At 37.4% G+C, this 17,561-nt stretch overlaps 1 protein-coding gene across 5 annotated transcripts in view; it reads left to right on the plus strand.

The window, feature by feature from the left end:
• The first annotated feature begins 89 nt into the window (after nucleotides 1-89).
• The window catches only part of TRIM26 (tripartite motif containing 26), a 50,377-nt gene continuing 32,905 nt past the window's right edge, over nucleotides 90-17,561 (plus strand). For 2 of the 5 annotated variants that reach the window (XM_078155513.1, XM_078155511.1), the window contains exons 1-3: nucleotides 101-189; nucleotides 12,907-13,001; nucleotides 13,998-14,093. The gene's annotated coding sequence lies outside the window, so the exon portion shown is untranslated. Of the gene's footprint in view, nucleotides 190-12,856; nucleotides 13,002-13,997; nucleotides 14,094-17,561 lie in introns of those variants that run through there. The other 3 variants (XM_078155512.1, XM_078155514.1, XM_020974175.2) reach the window with 3 other exon arrangements.

Genomic DNA, 17,561 nt, shown 5'->3' on the forward strand with positions numbered 1-17,561 from the left:
GGTCTGACTAGAGATTGATGACGCCCCTTCAATAATCGGCCAATCCGAAGAGCCTATTGGTGTCCCTTCCAATCAACTAGTCCAGACCCTGGTCGCCAGTTCTTTTAGGCTTCCAAGATTATTAGTTTGATGTTGAGGACGGGTAGCAGAATAAGATTAAATGAACACATCTGGAAAGCATCTAGAAAGGTAGGTTGGGGCTGAATTATGGAGAGCTTTAAACACTAGGAGGAGTTTGTATTTTCTTCTAGACGCAAAAGGGAGCCGCAGAAGAGCTTTGAGTAGGGGAGTGACCAGTTTAGAACTGTGTCAGTCAGTCAGTAGGGTCAGTAAACATTTACCAGGCGCCTACTACGTGGCAGGCACAGTACTAAACGCTGGGGGGTAAGAAAGGAAGGTCAAAGTCTCAGCTCTCAAGCAGTTCACAGTCTAGTGGAGGAGACAACATGCAAACAATTATGTCCAAATAAACTATAAACAGGATAAATTGGAAATAATCAACTGAGGGAAGGCATTAGCATTAAGAGGGATCAGAAGGAAAGATTTTAAATGGAGCTGGAAGGGAGCCAGGAGTCAGAGAGGAGGAGGGAGAGCATTCCAGAAACGGGAGGATAGCCAAGGAAAACGTTCAGTGTTGGGAGGAATATGATTTTGGCAACTGTATGGAGAATGAATTGGATAGGGAGAGACTGGAAACAGGGAGGTCAATTAGATGATTGTTTTGATAGCCCAGGCAAGAGATGATAAGGGCCCGAGTTAGTCTGTTGGCTTTGGGAGTTGGAGAGAAGGAGATAGGTATCAGAGCTGTAACTGGAAGTAGAATTGACAAGACTTGGTAACTAATTAGATATGGGGGAGAAGTTTAGGGTACCTTCAGGGGACTGATGGGAAGGGTCAAGAATGACTCTAAATTTATGACCCTGAGTGACTAGAAGGATGCTGGTGCTCTTAACAGAAACAAGGAAGTTTGGAAGAAGGGATAGTTTTGGGATTGGGGCATATGATGAATTCTCTTTTGGACATATTGAATTTGAGAGGCTTTTGAACACAGAAAGAGGAAGTCACGCAACTGTGCTGCCTGGGTCCGCTGCAAAGCATCCCTCTCTGCTGCATGCGAGTCCTTTGATTCTGGCCTGATTGACTCTTTATCTCACTTCTCTCAGTATCTGTTAGAAACCTTTCCTTCTCCCTTCAAGCCAGCTACAGCACTGTTTGTCCCTTCCTCTCAGCAGAGGACCTAGAGCAGAGGTTTTTAACTTTTTTTGTGTCATGGATCCCTTTGGCATTTGGATAAAACCTATGGATCCCTTCTCGGAATAGTGTTTTTAAATGCATGAAGGAAAACATAGGATTGCAAAGGTAACCAATTATGTTGGAATAATTTTTTTAAAATATTTTTTTAAAAGTTAGTTCAAAGACTCCAGATGAAGAATCCCTGAGTCCAAGATAAATACTTAAATGAAAAATTTGAGGCCATCTCTCATGAGTCCAAATCACCTCAACATCTCCCCCCTCCACTTTCTCTACCTTGTACACTTGTGCCCTTGAATTGTTCCTTCTGTTATCCCCATGATTTCCCTAATTTTCAATGTCTCTTTATTCACTGCTTCCTTCCCAAGTGCTTTCAAGTGTGCCTACATCTTCTCATTCTTTGAAAACACAAAAACAAAACAAAACCTTTACTTGGTCCTTTCTGTTTGCTGCCCCAAATCTTTACTTTCTTTCATAGTCAAACTCCTAGAAAAAGCTGTTTACACTCCTTGCCTCCACTTCCTCATTTCATGCTCACTTCTCAGCCCCTTGCAAGTTGGCTTCCAACCTTATCACTCAGTACTCTCTATATTGTAATATCTTTTGGTCTTCTCTCAGTCCTTATCCTTTTTGACCTCTCTGAAAATGTCACCACCCCTTCTTCCAAGACGTTTTCTCTTCCCAGGATTTTTATGACACTATTATTATTATTATTATTATTATTATTATTATTATTATTTTGGCTAGGCAATGGGGTTAAGTGACTTGCCCAGGGTCACACAGATAGTAAGTGTTTTGTGGATTTGAACTCAGGTCTTCCTGAATCCAGGGCCGGTGCTCTATCCATTGCACCACCCAGCTGCCCCTATGACACTATTATTTAGTTCTATATAAATGCCAGTTATTATTATTATCGCTATTAGCCTCAGGTCAGGTAATGACTTCATTACCATAGCCTTCTACTGCACTCCTGCTGAGCTAAAAAAAGGTTTATAGAACAATACAGGGATATGCTGACAAATGTTTAATGACCTGACTCTCAGAGAAAAAAAAGTATGCATACAATGTTAACTTTAATCTGCGTTATTAATATTTTATTAAATCCAGAAATTGACAAAAAAAAAAATAAATCAAGCCCTGATTTGAAATGACTGCTGATTTCTGAAGTGTAGATGCTCATACTGAAAATTTAACAAAAGTGGACCCAGTGAGAGTTGGCATACCCCTGAACTGTGATGTGGGAAAGAACTGAGGGGTAGAAGTAATAGAGGTCATGATAAGGAGGAATAAAAGGGTTAGGGATTATAATACAGAGGAAAAGATGGAATGATAAAAGATCATGATCAGATGAAGGAATTTTGGAGTTCATTAACATGGATACAGAACACTTATGAGTGATGACAAGATCAAGCATATGACTGTGTGTAGCCAGAGTAGAGGAATAGGTAATAGGAAATGAGTAAGTAAGGAACTAGAAAGTTAGAGTGTTTGAGAGAGTATCAATATGCATGTTGAAACCTCCTAGTATGAAGGGAAGAGTTAGAGGGAGGGGCAGGTGCAGAGAGGACGACTGTGAGCCTAGCACTGAACTCACTGAGGAAGAAAAGGAATGGACTGGGGGTTGGTACATAATGACTACCTTAATTTTTAATGGGTTAAAATCTGGATTAAATAAACCTTAAAGGAAGAGAAGTTACTGAGAGATAGTTATAGAGGGACAGTCTGGAAGAGGCAATGGGGAGCAAGAAGTATTCTAACTCCACCACCACCACCAGGGTATCAGCTCCCCTTCCTTCCAGTACCTCAAAGGTAAAACAATTACTGGTGGCCAGTGATGTAATATCGTCAAAAGGAAGCCAGGTCTCAGTGAGAGCCAGGAGATGGAGGGAGTTGGAAAGGAAAAGTTTTGTGTTGGAAGCAAATTTATTTACTATGGAGCAGGCATTCCAAAGAGCATTGTGGAAGGAAGGTAGGTCTGACATGGGACATTTGCAGGGTAGGATGAGGGGGCTGGGAGTAAGGGAGTGGGCAGTAAGGGATAGTGAAGAGGGTTATATAATGATACCTAGAAGTTCAGAATCATTGGGATGGGGACAGTATAATGGGATGAGAATATGCTAACCATGAAGGAATGAATCCAGGTAGAGTATAAGTGACTGAAGAGAGGGTCTATAGAGGAAGGCACATGATTCAACTGTTCAAAGACCTCTCTGGAGATCTAACTTTGTAGCAGGTGAAGATGTTGAATCTTGAAAAGCCCAGGAGGGCCAACTTACAGCAAGCAGAAGCAGACAAAAGCATGACCTGGTAGGGGAAGGCCAAGAGAAGATAGGCTCTAGACAGGAGGCAAGAGCTAGCAATTCAGAATGAGATACTGGAAAAGGCTATGAGGTAAAGACAGGGCTCCCTGGAAAATCCCAAAAGAGAAAGGGCCACAATCCGGATTGGTGCTCTTTGGGGAGTCTTTTGGGAAGATCTATAAATAGCTTTGAATATAGTATAAGAAAAAAGAAAAGGACACAGGAGAAAATGGTAGGAAAGATGAAGATACCTTTTAACATGCATAATTGGTCTGCAAATAGAGCTATATATAAACATAGGAATGGAGGTAGCAGGCATCACTTGAACTCGGTCACATATAAATGTGTCAAAAAGGGCAGAACATACACACAAAGAATTTGGTGTGCAAAAAAATTTAACTCAATAGGGATAGAGGAGTAGATAGAAAAAGGGTAGATTCTGGGAAGGATTAGCATAAGAAAACAAACCCTAAGCTTGGAGAGGGGGAAGAGAAGGTTAAAAGGAAAGGGTCACAACATGAAATAAACAGGGAATAAAGAATATAGAGAAGAAAAAAGTATAAGAAAATAAGATTGGGGGAAATAAGCAATTAACTATTATAATTGTGAGTGTGAATGGGATGAACTCACCTGTAAAATGGAAGAGATTAGCAGAGTGGATTCTATAAAGCTGGCTTCACTTCATGTTTCCTCCTAATTTTCTGTATGCAGAAGATAAATAAATGACTCAGCCCTCCTCCCCCCAAAAAACTAAAATGCAAAATTCAACAATATCTTGTTTACAAGAAACACACTTGAAACATAAAGATTTATGCAGAGTTAAAATAAGAGACCAGAGCAAAAACTAATATGCATCAGCTGAAAACTAAAAATTAGGGACAGCCATTATAATTTCAAATAAAACAATAACACAAATTAATTAAAAGAGAGAGAGAGAAACTACATTTAGATGAAAGGTAATAGACAGTGAATTTATTTCGGTACTTAACATTTGTGCATCGAATGTTCCAAATATTTAAAGCAAAACCAAAAAAAGCCACTAAATAATAAATAAAAGTTTGAGCTATTGAAAAAATCAAATAGATAAACCATTAGCTAAACTGATTAAAAAGAAGGAAAAGGAAAATAAAATTGTTGTTGTTCAATCATTCAGACATGCCTGACTCTTCATGACCCCATGGACCATAGCACTCCAGTCCCTTCTATCCTTCACTATCTCTGGAAGTCCGTCCAAGTTCGTGTTCATAGTTTCCATGATACAATCCATCTATCTCATCCTCTGCTGTCTGCTTTTCCTTTTGCTTTCAATCTTTCTCAATATTAAGGTCTTTTCCAATGAGTCCCATCTTCTCATTATGTGGCCAGAGTATTTAAGCTTCAGCTTTAGTATTTGACCTTCCAGTGAATAGCCTGAATTAACTTTTTAAGTATTGACTGATTTGATGTCCTTGCTGTCCAAGGAACTCTGAAAAGTCTTCTCTAGCACTATAATTTAAAAGTGTCAATTCTGCAGTGCTTAGCTTGCCTTATAGTCTAATTCTCACAGCCATCCGTTGCTACTGGAAAAACCATAGCTTTGACTATATGGACTCTGTAGGCAAGATGATGTCTCTGCTTTTTAGTATGCTGTCCAGATTTTCCATAGCTGTCCTCCTAAGGAGCAAGTGCCTTTTAATTTCATGGTTGCAGTCGTCATTTGCAGTGATTTTTGAACCCAAGAATATAAAATCTGACACTGCTTCAATTTCTTTTTCTTTCTTTTTTTTGGTGAGGCAGTCAGGGTTAAGTGATTTTTCCAGAGTCACACAGCTAGTAAGTTTCAAGTATCTGAGGTTTGATTTGAACTCAGGTCCTCCTGACTTCAAGGCTAGAGCTCTATCTACTGTGCCACAGAGCTGCCCCCTTCAATCTCTTCTCCCTTTATTTGCCAGGAAGTGATGGAATCAGTTGCCAAGATCTTAGTTTTTTTTTTTATGATAAGCTTCAAGCTTGCTTTTCCACTATCTTCTTTCACCCTCATCAAAGGGCTTCTTCATTCTTCTTCACTTTCTGCCATCAGAACAGTATCGTCTGCACATATGAGATTGTTGCTATTTCTCCTGGCAACCTTAATTCCAGCTTTTGATTCATCTAGCTTGGCACTTATTCAGCAAAAGATGAATCCACTGGAGAAGGAAATGGCAAACCACTCCAGTGTCTTTGCCAAGAAAATCTTATGGATGGTACTAAAATGATAAAATCAAATTGCTAGTATCAAAAATGAAAAAAGGAGAATGCAGCATAAATGAACAAGAAATAGATATTATTAGAAACTCTTTTGCCCAATTATATATCAATAGAATTGACAACTTAAATCAATTAAAGGAATATTTAAAAATATAAAATAGCCATGTTAACAGAACAAGAGAATTTAAATACTGTTATGTTTGAAAATTAAGGTAAACTGAGAGACAATGATCTGAGCATGATCAATTTGTTAGGCTAGCAGTAACCAATAAATTGGGTCAGTGGCCTCTCTCAATAACCGAACACCCTGAGATAGAGCTCAACAGCCTAAATATGGTTTTGAGGAGTACAGAGTTGGGTAGGTGGGGAAGACACTGAGATTGGTTATAGAGTAGACGGCATCAGGGGGTAGGGACAGTATGATTGGTTACATCAAGAAAAGTGGCCTTGCACCCACATGGGGCTAGTATTTACCCTCTCTGTCACTAAGGAATGTTTGATTGATTTATGGGACTTATCTGTATCCAAAGGACATTGTTAGTAGACTAGAGATAGCAGGCTTCCTAGCTCCTAGGAGGATTTGTTAGGGAGATAAGATCCTCCTTAATTGTAAAAGGACAGGCAAGGATGGTCAATATGCTTTGTGGAAATATACCAGATCAACTTATAGGCCTTTAAAGATAAGGTATGGTAGATAACAGTTTTTCTTTTAATTATATCTTTAAATTAACTTGGAGGGAAAGCTGGATTCCTGAGTTTAACTCAAGATGGCTTGAGGAATCATACAAAATGGGGCAGTAATATAGAATAAGATTAATTACAGAACAGAACTAATTATAAAATGATACAGAATCTATTTAATTTCTTTAATACCAAAATTCAGAGGAAGAAATTGAACAATCCATAAATGAACTTCTAAAGAAAACTTTAAGACCAAATGGATTTACAGGTGAATTCTATCAAGCATTCACAGAATGATTAATTCCAATATTACAAAATTGTTTGCAAAAAGAGCAAAAGAAGGGATCCTGCCAAATTCCTTCTACAAGAGAGATCCGATCTTTTATTTTTCATTTATTTTTGTGAAAGTGAAATTAAAATTTATTGTTACTCTTGATTGGTCATTCAATTAATTCATGACTAATAATCAAGCAATGAGGTACATTGTTGTTACTCCTCAAGCTTGGGTGCCCCTTCAGATTTGGTTCTTCAAATATAAATGTTGGGAAAATATTCATGTTTGCTTTATCTTATCTCTGCTTAAGCTTGAACAGTTCCCTGTCCAGATCTTGTTGATATTTAAGACTCTTAAGAGGTCCTCCAGCTGCCTGTCTCTTTGATTTATATTTTCAAATCTAGAGTTTTTGAACAGGATGAAGTTCCTTGTTAAATGTAATAGCAGTAACTGTTCCTTCATAAATACATTTAAGTTGCAGACTGAAGAAGAGATGAAAACATGGAAAGCCTTTTAAAAACTGCGATGATCCTAAAGATAAGTTAACTAGGCCTACTGTTCAGTCATAATTACCTTGCAATCTATTTGTGGTGCCCCAAAACTAGAAGCCACTCAATAATGTATAAATTACTTAATGCATAAACCAGGAAGAGTTAAAACAGGGGAAAAAAAAACCCTATAGATCAATATTCCTAATGAATATTGATGCAAAATTTTTAAATAAAATATCAAAGAGACAAAAACAACATATCAAAAAATTATACACTATTACTAGGCTGGATTTATACTACTGGGAATGCAAGGTTGGATTAATATTAGGAAAAGTGTAATCTTAACTATCATAATAACAAAATAAAAAATGATTTTATCAATTGATGCAGGAAGCTTTTTGACAAAGTACAAAATCCATGTGTGTTTAAAACACTAGAAAACATAGAAATAAATGGTGATAAACTGGAATCTTTTCCAATAAAATCAGAGGTGAAACAAAGATGTCCATTGTCACCACTTCTATTTGACATAGTAATATAGCAAGGAGAAGTTAAAATTAATTCTATTTTGTAATTGATTCTACATTGTATTGATTTCATATTATAATTGGTTCTGGATCTGCTTAAGTTGCCTTTCTATGTCCTTGGGTTGAGCTCAGGAATTCAGATTTCCCTCTGAGTTAGTTCAGAGTTATAATTAATGGGAAAAACTATTATCTACCAGACATTCAGATCCGGAGAAAATTCCAGGACATCTCTTTGTTATCTTTAAAGTCCTTTAAGCTGATATGGTATATTTCCATAAGGTATATTGACCATCTGTTCCTGTCCTTGTACAGTTAAGGAGGGTTTATTAGCAATACAGATGGGTCCCTTAAATCAAGAATACCTTAATGACAGAGAGGGGTGGGTATTGGACTCATGTGGATGCTAGCCCACTTTCCTCCATATAACCAGTCATGGTGTCCCCATTTCAACTATGCAGTTTACCCTGTAACCAATAGCATTGTCTTTCCCTCCTACCCAACTCTGTTCTTTGTTCTGTTGTATTTCCCAAAACTATATGAAGGCTATTAAACCCTACCTCGTGGTCCTTGAACATTGAGAGAGGTCATTGAACTAATCTACTGCTTACTGTGCCTGAGAGAAATTATTATTGTTATTATTATTAACCAATTAATATTGGGGAGAGCCAGTATTTTTCCCTTTTTATTTCCTTATTCAAAGTCCAGTCCTCAGGAAGGACATTGTTGATAGATGAGATTGCCCAAATCCTCTGGGTACATGCTTCTTGCCCCACTCAAATAGAGGATCTAACAAAGAGACTCTAATCTAAGTGAATTCACCCCATTGTGTCCTACTTAGGCAGGACTGGGTGGATCCCTTTGGTTTAGATTGGGTAGTCTGGGTGTAGAGATAGTTTCTTTATCCAAGAGTGACAAGATCATGTCTCTCCCCCACCTCCATTTACCCCCATTAGAATAAGACCACCTTTCATTATAATATTCATTCTGTCATTAATTGTTGACCAGTCAGAGGTGATTTCTGCCTGTCAGGAACACACACTCTTCTAAGGGTATATAAGTATTCAGCGGCCCCCAAAGTTCATCTTTTGTTTTTGAGAGTGCCACTGATCTAATTTATTATTAAACTAGCCGTGATTAGTAAATTGATATTAATTATCTAGAAATTATAACTCTCAGACTTTTTATTCATCACATAATTAACTAATAAATTAATCATGCTTGGAAACTTGTCTCTCAGTTTACTTTAATTTTCACATGTAACAGCAATAAGATACGAAAAAGTGATTGAGGGAATAAGGATAGGTAAAGAAGCAAAATTATTGATTTTTTCAGGTATGATGGTTTACTTAAAGAATTCTAAAGAGTCAATTAAAAGTTCATTAAAAGAAGTAATAACTTCAACAGACTTGCAGGATATAAAATAAATCCATGCAAAAAATCAGCATTTATTGATAATACCCAGATATCTATATGTATAAGACCCAGCAGGTTAGAGATAGAAAAAGAAATTCCATTTAAAATAACTACATAATGTATAAAATACTTGGGAGTCTACCTACCAAGATACAGAAGAACAAAATAAATATAACTACAAACCGTAGTTTACAGAAATACAGATCCAAAGAACTGAACAAAATATTAATTTCTTATGGGTAGGACAAATCAATATAATAAAAACAACAATACCATATAAGTTAATTTACTTATTCAATGCTATAGCAATCAAGCTACCAGAGAATTACTTTACAGAACTGGAAAAAATAATAATAAAATTCATATAGAGGCTTAAAAAGTCAAGAGTCTCATGGGAAATAATAAAAATAAATGGAAGTGAAGGGGCCCACCAATGCCAGATCTCAAACTCAGCAATAATTTTCAAAACATTTTCATATTGTTTAAAAAATAGAGAATTCAAAACCTACAAAAGCAAATTATCTATTACTTGAGAAATACAAAGACCCCGACTATGGGTATAAGAACTCACTATTTGACGAAAATAGCATGGAAAATTGAACAGCAATATTGAAGAAGTTAGATTTAGATGAACACCTCACACCTTATACCAAGATAAGTTCCAATTAGTATATGAAATAAATATAAATGGTCACATCGTAAACAAATTACAGAAACATGGAAAAAATTAACTATCAGATCTATAGATAGAAGAAAAGGTTGCTGTCAAATCAAGTGTAGAGAGGAACACAAGATTAAGTGGATAATTTAAATTAAATTAATTTTTTTTTTTTGCAAAACAGATCAATAAAGCCAAGGTTTTAAAAAGGAAACAATTCACTTGGAAAAAAAATCTTTGCATACAATTTCTTGAATAAATATCTCATATCCTAAGATATATAGGGCTCTGATTCAAATATACAAGAACAAGAGCCATTCCCCAATTGATAAATGGCTTAAGGATATGAAAAGGCAGTTCTTAGGAGAAAAAAAAACAGGGCTATTTATAGACATATGAAAATGCTTCAGAGCTTACTAATTAGAAGTATTCAAATTAAATCAGTTTTGAGATTCCACCTCATATCCATCAGAGTGACAAAGATGACAAAAAAGAAAAATAATAATTGTTGGTGAAGTTGTAGGAAAATAGGCACATAGATGCCAACACCTTTGAACTGATAAAGCCATTCTGAAAAGTGATTTGTAATGATATACTAAAAGTTACTAAACATGACATACCATTGTTAGTGGAATTGTGAACTGATCTAGCTATTCTGGAGACCAATTTGGAACTATGCCCAAAGGGCTATAAAACTACACATACTTTTTGATCCAGCAATACCACTACTAGGTCTGTATCCCATAGAGATCATAAAAAAGGGAAAAGGACCCACATGTACAAAAATATTTATAGTAGCTCTTTTTGTGGTGGCCAAGAAAATTGGAAATTGAAGGGATGCCCATCAATCAGGGAATAGCTGAACAAGCTGTGGTATATGAATGTAATGAAATACTGTTGGGCTATAAGAAATGATGAACAGGTGGATTTCAGAAGACCCTGGAAGGATTAACATGAACGGATGCCGAATGAAGTGAGCAGGACCAGGAGAATATTGTACACAGTAACAGCAACACTGTACAATGACTGACTTTGATGGACTTAGCTCTTCTCAGCAATATAATGATCTAAGACAGTTCCAAAAGACTCATGATAAAAAATGCTATCCATATCCAGAGAAAGAACTACGGAGTCAGAATGCAGATTGAAGTATACTCTTTTCTCTCTCTTTTTTTTTCTTTCTCTTGATTTTTCCCTTTTGTTCCAGTTCTTCTTTCACAACATGACTAATATGGAAATATATTTAATATGAGTGTACATGTATAGCCTATTATCAGATAGCTTGCTGTCTTGGGGAGGGGGGAGGGAAGGGAAGGAGGGAGAAAAAAATTTAGAACTCAAAATCTTATAAAAGTGAATGTTGAAAACTATCTTTACATATAGTTGGAAAAAACAAAATACTAGGAGGAGCCAGGTGGCGCACTGGATAGAGCACTGGCCCTGAAGTCAGGAGGACCTGAGTTCAAATCTGACCTCAGATCAAACACTTGCCACTTACTAGCTGTGCGACCCTGGGCAAGTCACTTAATCCCAATTGCCTTAAAAAAAAATACTGTTAAATAGAAAAAAAAAAAAGAGTGCATGCTCTTTAACCCAGTTATACCACTGTAAGGCCTAGGTTCTATATGTACAAAAATATAGCAGCTCTTTTTGTGGTGGCAAAAAACTGAAAATTATAGCCATCAATTGAGGAGTAGCTGAATAAGTTGGGGTATATGAATGTGATGGAATACTATTGTTTGGTGAGAAATGAGGAAATGGATGATCTCAAAGAGGTGTGGAAAAACTTATAGGCACTGGTGCAGAGTGAAGTAAATAGACTTGAAGAATAATTTGTGCTATAACATCAATATTATAAACATGAATAATGTGGAAGACTTTTATAAACTGATAAAGAATTAAAGGAAAAGGACCAGTAAAACCATTTATATGACAACAAAATTGTAGACAAACAACTTTGAAAGCACCTATAACTATGATCAGTACAATGACCTATGATTCCAAAGGATTGAAAATGAAACATGCTGTCCACCTCCTGAAAAAGAGGTGATTGATTTGGGGAGTAGAATGAGATATATATTTGTGTATACAGCCAAAAATGAAATTTGTTTTTCTTGATTATGCATATTTGTTAAAAGGAATTTTCCTTTCTATCTTTTTTTCCAATGGGATAGGAGGAAAAGAAAATGGATTTCTGTTCATTTTTTTTTAACAGAAGGGTTGAGGAAGGGTGCTACAGATGTGGAATGTTGCATGCAATTTCAGAGGGCACTATATTGTTAGTTTTACTTAATTGTTCTACTTTGTTACTTGACACCTGTCACAGCATGGGTAATCTGTAAATAATTATAATGTAAAAACAAAATACATCAATAAAATAAGAGAGAGAGAGAGAGAGAGAGAGAGAGAGAGAGAGAGAGAGAGAGAGAGAGAGAGAGAGAGAGAGAATGAGTTTCAGCATCTGGTCCTTTTCCAGATCCAGAAAGTCCAAAAGACAATTCCAAATTAGCCAAATCCAGTCCAGTCCAAATACATTCCCAGCATGGGGTCGGGGGGGTGTGGATGCGAGCAGAGGGAAGGCAGGAATTCTTCACTAGCTTAATACTCTGCAGTGTCAGAGGACTTTCCATCCCCACCCCAGAACAAAAGAGATATTTTCTTTCTACTCTCCAAGACATTTCTCCTCTTTGTAGGCACTAGTGTAGAAATGAATGCTAAGACCTAGGTCCCCACCAACTCCTCAAACTTTTTACAAAGAGGGTAGTATTCCAGTTTTTATTTAAAGCCTGTCATGACATGACTCGCACCTACCTTTCTATGTTGCTATCTTATCCTGCAGAGATCTTCATTTAGTGACTGGGGTTTCCTTGCTTTTGAACATCCAACCATCTGTGTAGACTTCTCACTCTGGAATATCTTTTTGTCAGGCTTGCCCCCTTCTCCCATTGGTGAATTCTTCCTGGGGACTCCATTTTTCAGAGGAGTTCAGGCTGGCTAGCCTTTATTTCCCTCTCAGTTGTGCTCTTGACTTTTCAGACTTTAAAACCAGACCTCTGCTTATCTCTCATCCTGCAATTTCCCTCAGCACCTGGAGCCTTCTTGCCCTGGACCATCCAACCCTACATGAAGCTTTCTCAACTTGGAAAATCTCTCTACCACGATGGCCTCCTTTTCCCACTGGTAAGTTCCTCCTGGGGACTTCATTTTATTGAGGGGCCTAGGTTGGCCAGCCTTATATCCCTTCCAGAATCTGTTCCTGACTTCTGAGACTTCAAAACCACACCCAGTACCAGGTACTTTCATTCCTTCCTTACCTTACCTCTTTTGTGTGTATGGTCTTCCCTCATGAGAATATAAATATCATGACAGCAGGGACTATCTTTGTTTTTGTTTGTATTTGTATCCCTAGCACTTAGCACAATGCCTGGCACATAGTAGGTGCTTAATAAATGGTTATTTCTTTCCTTCCTCCCTCCTTCCCTTCTTTCCTTTTTTCCTAGCTTCCTCCCTCCCTCCTTTCTTCCTTCCCTCCATTCCTTCCTTCCTTCCTTCTTTCCTTCCTTCCTTTCTTCCTTCCTTCCTTCTTTCCCCTTCACAAACACTGTGGTCCAACCAAACTGGCTTTATTTCTGTTCCTCTTACACAATATTCCAAATCTCATTTTTGTGCATTTACACAAGCTGTCTCCGATGCATGGAATGCATTCTTTCCTCACCCCTGCCTGCCTTTTGTAATCCTTAGTTTCATTTTTGTCTATCACCAGTACCTATCACAGTGCTTAACACATAGTAGGCACTTGATAGATGATGGCTGATTGATTGGTATTTAGGAACTTCAAATTTTGCCTTATCTCCAGGAAGAGAACAAATCCTTTTTCTTGGCATCAAAGTATTTATGACACCCGTCCTTCCTTCTCTGTCAGTGCACCACCCAGCCTTCCATTACCAGTGAGGGATATAATGTATTCTCTCATGGGTTCCTAGGAGCAACAGATCATAGATTTGGAGGGGGAAGGGACCTGAGAAGCCATTAGTCAGTCAACAATTTATTAAGAATTTACTTTGCAGCACTGTGCTACATGATGTAGATGCAAAGAAAGGCAAAAAAAATTCTTGTTCTGGAGGAGCTTACATTCTAATGAGGAAGACATCATGTAAATAACTCTCTTTTTTACAGATGAGGCAACTAGGTGGCACCGTGGATAGAGCACCAGGCCTGGGGTCAGGAAGATCTGAGTTCAAATTCAGTTTACTAACTGTGTGAGTCACTTGGGTAAGTCATTCAACCTCTGTTTGCCTCCCATTACTCATCTGTAAAATGGGGTTAATAACAGCACCTACTAAGAACTGATACAGAGGAATTAGATGGGGGAGGGGGCAGGTAGTTCTGGAACCCTACTCTCATCAGGAATGGGTTAAAGAGGTAACAATACATATATATCTAGAAGAATATAAAAGTCTTCTAAATTCAGAAAGAAATAAGAAGGTAAGGGGATAGGGTGGAGGGAGAGGATAAAGGAGGGATTCTTGGAAGGGTAGATTAAGGAACAGTAGGACAAGGTATCAGGTAGAAGTAGAGGAGTGAGGAGGCATAGGAATAGGGGGAGAAGAATAGTGAAGAAAAATAAGAAGGAAGAAAATATGCAAGTAATTATAGTTTAGAATGTGAATGGGATGAATTTACCTATAAAATGGAAACTGATAGCAGATTAAAAATTTGAATTCAACAATATATGGCTTTCAGGAAATGCTATAAAAATGAGAGATACACACAAACATAAAATAAAGGTCAGGAGTAGAATTTATTATGTAAAAAAGCAGTGATAGTAATCATGATCTCAGACAAAGCTAAAGCTAAAATTAGATTTAATCAAAAGAGAATAATAGGGAAACTACACCATGTCTGAGCCATATTAGTCAATAGTTTTAGACCATATAAAATAACTAGACAGTATAAAAAAAATGAGAGTATACCTGCCAAAATAGACATAGGAACTATATGAGAGTATACCTGCCAAAATAGACATAGGAACTAAACACTTTTTATACAAAATTAGATCTAAATAATTGAAGTAACATTTATTGTGCCTAGGTAGGTATAGCTAATATAATTTTTAAAATCCTGACACTTTTTGTGTTTTGTTTTTCAAGGCAATTGGGATTAAGTGACTTGCTCAGGGTCACACAGCTAGTAAGTGTCAAGTGTCTGGTCTGAGACCTGGATTTGAACTCAGGTCCTCCTGCCTAAGTTGTTGCTCTATCCACTGTGCCACCTAGCTGCCCCAAAACCCTAATGGTTTTAAGTAACTAATCTGTTTATGTAATGCCGTCCCAATTAAATTACTAAAAATTATCTTACTGAGTTAGGAAAAATAATAACAGGATTCCTTTGGAAGAGCAGAAGGTCAGGAACTTTAAGGAAACCAGGGGAAAAAGATGTGAAGAAACTAGATTCAATAGTATTGGACTTTACTGTTGAATTGTAAAATGGATAATTTTGATTATTTTAAATTAAAAATTTCCTATATAAATAAAACTTATGTAGTCAATAATAGATGGAAAGTAGAAAATTTTTGGGGAAAAAACCTCTTATAGACAATCTCCCAGATAGAATGTGATTGAGTCAGAATATTGTTGTGGCGTAGGAAATGATGAGCTGGGGGATTTAAAAAAATATCAAAAGACTTGGACTTGTGAAGGAAGTTGCTATCCACCTTCAGAGAAACAGATGACAAGTGGAAATGAGCATAATACAATCATACGTATATGTATATGAGTGTATATGTGTTATTGTTTCTGAACATCTACGTGTGTGTGTGTGTGTGTGTGTGTGTGTATCTGTGCTTAATTGTAGCCTTCTTGGGGCAGGGGTAGAGGAAGGAAAAAAAAAAGTAAAAAGTACACACAGAGGACAAAAGAAAACATACAAACTTACAAGGGATCAAAGAAAAGATGGACAGCTTTGAAAATAATATGTAGTATTCATTAAATAGATTTTCTTGAAATGGAAATTTATTGCTTTATATTGAATCCTCTCTTATGTTCTGCTATGTACATGGCAATGTTTTTTTTTCTTATTTTGTATTTAAGTTTAAAATAAATTTAAAAATTAAAATACATAGCACCTACCTTTCAGAGTTGTTGTGAGGATCCATTGAGATAATAATTGTAAAGTGCTTTAGCACAGTTCCTGGAATGTAGTAAGTGTTTTATAAATTTTTTTTTAAAGATGGGATAAATGAGGCCTAGGGAAAATTAAGTGACTTGCCCAAGGTCACAAAGGTAAGGCCAGAGGGAAAATTTGAACCTAGATACGTTGAGCCCAGAGCCAATGAGAGGAGAGGTCAGGTTCTAAGAAGACCAAGATACGAACTAGGAGACAAACTTCATGGTGCAAAGGGTGCCAGAGTCCATAAGTGAGAGAAAACAGATAAAAAAAAATAAAACTAGACCTGTGATTTTAATTATAGGGGAATTCTCAGGTAAGGAAATTCTTCCTGCCAGGAGAGAGTACTTTGCAGTCTTACAGAGTCACCAGACACTGACTCCGCCCAGCTCTTGAAGCCAGGGATGTGCCAGAGTAGGGGCTTGTATTTTGATCTTTCTGTGTCTGAGGCTAATTGTGATATGGCAGGCTATTCAGAAAGAAATAGAGAGGAACAAATCCAGAGAGAGACAGACCCAGTTGGAAATGTAGTACAAGATTCACAGGAAGAGGTAAGAGTGGTAGAGAAAGCTCTGTTCAAGCCGTGGCTAACGAAACAAAGAGATCTTATCTGCTAGCAAAGAAGCAGGAGCGGTGCCCAGCCTCTATTGTGTATGAATGGTCATTGAAGCAAGCAGGAAACAGAACCCCTGGGGATGCTTACAAATGCTGTTTTCACGGCTAGGATTGGCTGAGCTTGTGCACTGAGAGCAGTCTCTAGCAAAGAACCCCACAAAGCACTCTGGGAATTTGAGTCTTCCTCTCTTCCTTCCTGGAGAATGTAGTTCATTGTAAATAGCTCCATAGTGGGTGGAGAGGATGCCTGCAGGAATCGGGTTGCTTTGGTCCAGTTTCTCCTGGAACCAATCAGAAGGGAAAAGGGCTGAAGATCCTCAAAGGAAATAAAATAATTGTAGAGAGGTTGGAAGGATGCAGCAGCAGTGCAGTGAAAAGAGCATGATTTTAGAGCTGGAAAAGACTTTAGAGATCAAATCCAGCCTCTCCATTTTACAGCGCCTATGCCACTTATAGCTGTGTGACCTTGAATAAATTGTTTCCCTTTCATGAACCTCAATTTCTTCATCTACAAAACAGGAGAGACATTCTCATACTATCTACCTTTTTTGGTAAGAAAAGGATTTTGCAAGAAAAAAACGTTCCATAGAAATATGAGCTATTGTTGTCAGGCAGAGGTTAGTACATTCTACTCCTACTTGGTTGCTGTCCTTTGTAATCAGAGAGAACCAAAATGACACCATTGTGTCGGAGTCAAGGCATATTTTGTCCAATTATGGCTGATCAGACCAGTATGGCCTCAGAAGGCTCTACCACAGGTTAGACGCAAATAGTCCATATGAACATTTGGAATGGACATGTATCTAGATTTATGCATCTCATGTTTCTTTTGAGCAACTGCACTTCTGCTTTGCTCATAGAGCACAGCATCTTCTTTGATGTGATCATACCATGCTGGATAGTCCTATGCCAGTGTCTCCCATGTATCACAGTTGATTCCAAAATTTTTCAGAGAGGCCT

The sequence above is a fragment of the Phascolarctos cinereus genome, unplaced genomic scaffold (assembly GCF_003287225.1).
Source record: "Phascolarctos cinereus isolate Bilbo 61053 unplaced genomic scaffold, phaCin_HiC Scaffold_5;HRSCAF=322, whole genome shotgun sequence".
Taxonomy (NCBI): Eukaryota; Metazoa; Chordata; class Mammalia; order Diprotodontia; family Phascolarctidae; genus Phascolarctos; species Phascolarctos cinereus.